A 5,841-nucleotide genomic window follows, 5' to 3' on the forward strand; every position below is an offset into this window, starting at 1 on the left:
GAGAGGGTCCAGAGGAGGGCCACTCGCATGATCAGGGGACAGCAGGACAGGCCCTATGAGGAGAGGCTACGGGACCTGAACCTGTTCAGCCTCCAAAAGAGAAGGCTGAGGGGGGATCTTGTGGCCTGTTATAAACTAGAGGGGGGATCAGCAAGCATTAGGGGAGTCACTGTTCCCCCGCGCACTGCCAGGAGTGACCAGGAATAATGGTCACAAGCTGGCAGAGGGTAGGTTTAGGCTAGATATCAGGAAGCACTACTTCACGGTCAGGGCAGCTAGGATCTGGAACCAACTTCCAAGAGAAGTGGTGCAGGCTCCTACCCTGGGGGGTTTTAAGAGGAGGCTAGATGAACACCTTGCTGGGGTCGTTTGACCCCAGTACTATTTCCTGCCATGGCAGGGGGTTGGACTAGATGATCTACTCAGGTCCCTTCCAACCCTAGAAACTATGAAACTATGGAACAGCCAACCCATGGCAAGCTACTTACTTTTGAACTTGGTATAACAGTTTACTTCATTCATACCTGTGAGGTGGGCAAACCTGTGTGTTTGTCATTAGTGTGTGTGCGCACACGTGCACAACACACACATACACACACGGAGGGAGTGGGGAAGAAAGCAAAAGTCACAACTTTGCCTCTGTAAGCTAGGAGTGCTTTGCTAGTATAATAAAGCAGAAGAGCTATACCACCAAAATTCTCCTGGTTAAGATGAGTTCCTAACTGGAGTATCTTGTTGGAATTTTTGGGATTGTGTATCTTTGCACTGTCCCAATGAGCTTCAAGGCTCAGTTTCATGTTAATTAAGCACTACAAAAAATAACTATCTCTGTTAGTAAGATTCAAGAGTGACTTGGTTAAAATCATGTAGGAAATCAGTAACAGAAGAGATCATGATTCCTGACTCCTGCTCCATGGCTCTGTCCACCAGAGACAAGAAGATTATGAAAATACATGCAATGTGCAAAGAGTGTGAATGTTCTCTGTCAGTAATGCTAAGGTCTTACATTTGCAACTGTTTCAAAGGGAACCAAATGAAGCACCACTAAAAAAAGTCACCCAGAATATTTATCCTACAAGAATGTCCTAATGTGTGTGTGTTTATGGTACATGCTTTACATTGCAAGTCACTGTTCATTTCGATTAGGATTTGACATGGATTTCTACCCGTATCACAATAATCTTTTTGTGTAACACAGAGTTGTCCACACCCCTCCACCAACTGGAATGTTGTCAATATTCCCCAGAAAACATTATATAGGCCTAGAGCTTGAATAGTTTAATGGACAGGAGATCTTGTAAATCAAATCATTCTTGTCCTTTTGCTAGAAAAGAAAGTAGCCTGAAGGAAAACAGGCCTAATTCCCTTCTTACGTACACATTTTATATTGTTAATATTATTGACTCTAACAGAATGACTCCCATTTTACAACCATATAAGAAGTCAGAATCCAAAACTGCATGGTCGAGAAGCCCATTAAAGTACATTTCCAAATAGTCCCCCTCCCCTAGCAAAGCATCAAGCATCTCTCTCATCTAATAGACTCCTTTGTCCTCTGAGAAAGAGGCTTGATTACAGCCATCCTAAATTCAGAAGTTAACTGAATTACAGACACCAGCCCTTATTAAGATCAACTCTATTTTGGTCTCTTTGATGGAAATAAGCAGTTGACCTTGTTCTACTTTTGATTGCCACAGTGCAAGTCCCAGCTTGCTTTCACACCCAGTAATGCTTATTGACCTAAGTTTCTGAATAACAACTTGCTTCCATATGGGTCTTCCTTACCATCTTTATTCTTCTGCTTTGTCCAGAGTATTTGCTCTTCTTCACACAGCATCAACTGCGCAGGCCACTCTTTCTAGTCCAGGGGTGGGGAAAATACATCCCACAGGCTGGATCTGGCCTGCCAGACCATTCTATCCAGCCCACAGGACCCCTAAAAAATTTAGAAAATATTTATCTGCTTCTGGATGCCTGCCAAAGACAACAGGAGGACCTAGGGGGAGCTGGCAACAGGAGGCAGGAGCCCAGCCCCACCCCACTCCCAGCACCAAGTGGCTCCCAGCTGTATCACCAGACTGGGAGCATGGTGCCGTGCTGGTACTCCAGGATGTGTGTATGGAGGAACTTGGGGGGGTGGAGGGGGAGGGAGTCTGTGTGTGTGTGTGTGTTTGTGTGTGTGTGTGTGTGTGTGTGTGTGTTCATAGGGCAAGTCCCACACACAAACCTCACCATACACATACATCCATACTCTCCTTGCACTGCTATATATGCAGATCCCCACACCCATAGTCCCTCACACACCCCAGCCACTGTCCCCCCACACACAGTCCCCCATAAACCCCATACCCACCTACACCCCACATATTCACATACACTCCTACATGCTCCCTCTTCCACACCCACATACCTATCCACCCCCACACCCAACATACCCACACATCCACAGTCCCCCACAAATCTATACCCACCCCCCATAATATACAAGAGTAAGACTTCATTTTAAGCTATTATACAATAACTTCTATGTACACTACAGAAACACATGTAAACCAGGAGAAAATATTTTTTGAAATCAAATTAATGAATGCTGTAGTACATGTTCGCTTTTTAGAATATAATATGGTATCTTTCGGGTTCCAAGATGACAAAACCCCTTGCTGAAAGGAGTACTTCTGGAGGCAAGGGGAGGAACTTCTGTTGGCAAAGGTCAGGAGTTAGGGGGTGGGATGTCCAGTCCCAAGATGGTGACCAGGGGTGGGGCTCCTGTCAAGGGGCAGAGCTACCCATGTGGCCCTTGACATCTTGCCAAAACTTTGTAAGTAGCTCTCCACCCACAATAATTGCCCACCCCTGCTCTAGTTCATAAACAGATTATCAAAAAAAAAAAGGTCTAAAAATCAGTTTGGAGAAAGAGGGGAAATTGTATTATTTGGTCCCAAATTTTATAGTCAAACTAGCCAGTTTTGGGTCACAAAGTGGGCTTGTTCTCTCCTACCTCCACTCAAGCATCTTGGGAAAGATCATCCAAAAAAGTGAATTCTGTTCTCCCATGCACATAAGAGAACAATGGAAGAGTGTCCTGTTCTTTGCCAAGTTACAATATTCTTGCAAATAAAGAGATATTTTATATAGGTTGTGCAACTTTTCAAGGCAAAATACTGTTGGCACTGGATTTATGACCCAGATACCTTGTTCTGGACTGATCCAAACCCTTAGACTGACCACACCCTCTCCCTTCGATAATAGGCAAATTTTATTGATACATAATGATAGCAAATAAGAATAATGCAAACAGTTATATATCCACCAGTCCCAGGGTTCACAGAGTCAAGATATGTCTGGCCAATATGCAAGCTTCACTCTAAGGTTCTCTCTTGAATGTCAGATGTCAGCAGCCTGGAAATTGGAGGCCAAGGTCCCCCCCTCCCCTCACTGGGGTGGGTGAGACGGGCTGGTGGTATGCCCTCTGTCCATGGTGGCCTCTCAGGGACCCTTTGCTGCTCTGAAATCCATCTTTTTGTATCCTTTGCCTCCTGTGATGACTTTTCATCTTTGAGCATCATTGATTGTTTTACCTGTGGTCATCATACTGTCCATGTTTTGTCCTGTCAGCATATTCCTTTCCTTCACAAACTCATCACATGAACACATCCTAATCTGGGCTTTACTGGTCTTCTCCTAATTTGGTCTGTTCCCCAAAACCAGAAATCCCAAGGGCTCTGCAACTGGGCACTGTGACCTGGCCAACGCAGCAGAGTCCCTTATCTCACATTATGAAATTGTGTGATAGATGTCTTCAATTTCCCAGCCTGTGTCTGCTTGCTGCTTGCCTGTGTCAGACACAGTGGCCCTTGAAGAAAACTCGTCACAAACAGGCTTTTAGAAATCAATTAACCCTTGCCATTGCCCTGGACCATTGTTCCAATACAATATCTACTTTCCCTACATGCCAATTCCCAAAAGCAAACCTCTAAATACCATTTTCTAGCCATCAAATACTTTCCTTTTCAGGAAGGTGGCATTTTAATCAAAAGTTTCTCCTTCTTTCACCTGGTATTCCTCTTCATCAGGGGGAACTACTTCTCATTCCCTTCTTTTATGCCTACTAGCTGGGACAGATAAATTCTATGTGCACCACACTCCTTAACTCTTTCCCATCTGCTCCTGTACTGCTTATGTGTGCAGCTAAGGCTTCACTAGTAAAACTAAGGCCCCACAGACCAGTAGTCTCACAGGATGCAGACATCTTGCTGCATTCTTTGTTAGTATATACACCATAGCATAGGTCATACTCTAAGTTCTTTCCTTGAGAGGTTGCATCCACTTCTAGCTTACTAGGATGAACTGATGACACTGAGCTTTTAAAAACTATGTTGCTCAAGTGGGAACAGTGTGTGTTCTTATTGTGGTCCAGATGACAGCTATTTGTGTGAGATTAAATAAATTTAAGTCACAAGGAGAGAAAGAAAGGACAAATTAAGGTAAAAAAGGCCAGAGTAATTTAATGGAGGTATGTTTTGTTTCTGTCCATACCTGGAAATAGAAGCACTCAAAACATAACACAAGTATTTGGCAGAATCAAATTGAAAGGTTTTCAGATACCACAGTGATGGATGTAGTCTATGAAATACAATAGATAGCATAAAAGTGGGATTTTCAAGCCATATGGCTTTTCTTGAGAGATTTACAGGCTAAGTCTAACATTTGGGAGCTTGTGCCAGTCTTTTGTACAAAATTGCTTTCACCACAACCACTGGAACTAGGGCACTTCATTCTATTGTCACTTACAGAGCAATAAACCCAGAGCAACTGCAACAAAAGCAACACTGTATAAAATGTCTAATAAAAGACCATTAGGCTTAATGCATGTATTCGTGGGAAGTGAGCAAGACCTGGTCCTTAAAGTTGAAGTATTGGTGATTTTTTTTATCTTTTTTTAAAACTTGCTGCTATCTTAAAAGTACCTCAGGTAAATCTTCTACAGAACTCCCCAGGCTTCATCCTACTGGTTGGTTTTCATGATGAAACATAGTAACTTTCTCTTTCATAGAATACTATAAAAAACACAAACAAACTATTTTTTAAAGGAATGTAAACACATTAGTTCTTTCAACTTCTGCTTTCCTAAGTTAATAACTCCAAAGCTGATGGGTTTAAAAAAATCTCAAAAGATATGAGAAAAAGACAGAACACAGCCTGTTTGTTTCTAAAGGCTTTCTTTTGCTTTTTATCCACATTGCAAAGAACAACATAAGGTGTCTCTTTGACAGCTACCACCATGGGTTTTTTTTCAGTCGGGCAACAAACGGCATTCAAAGGGAACTGTTAGGGGTGTGCGAAGTGGGCCCTATTCAATTTGGATTCAGATTCAGCCCGAATCAGGGACAGTGATTCAATTTGTTGATTGGGATCACTGTTCCTGATTTGATTTGCCTGAATCTGAATCTGACGACTCAATGCTGATTTGGAGAATCATCAATTCAGACACTGACATAGTTTTAAATGTTTTTTCAACATACGTCAAGGTACCAGGCGTGGCTTGTGAATGCTGTGATGCTGGAACAGATGGAGTATCCCACAGGAGTGCCGGGGGTGGGGAGGGCCACATGCTCAGTGGTGAACCTGATTTTTTTAAAGGTACTTCCAGTCCACTTTTGGGTCCACCACCGAGTGCATTGGGGGGCCCCTCGTGCCCCCCTGGCTTGGGAATCAGCCACAGGGGGACCCCTGGTGTCCCCCCCCAGACCCAGGAGGCACCAGCCACTGAGCTGGGGGGCACGGGGAGCCCCCCAGCACACTCTCTAGTGGACCTGGAAGTGGACCAGAAGTGCTTCTGGT

Source organism: Gavialis gangeticus, unplaced genomic scaffold (assembly GCF_001723915.1).
Source record: "Gavialis gangeticus isolate Ggan-Ray unplaced genomic scaffold, GavGan_comp1, whole genome shotgun sequence".
In the NCBI taxonomy this organism is placed as follows: Eukaryota; Metazoa; Chordata; order Crocodylia; family Gavialidae; genus Gavialis; species Gavialis gangeticus.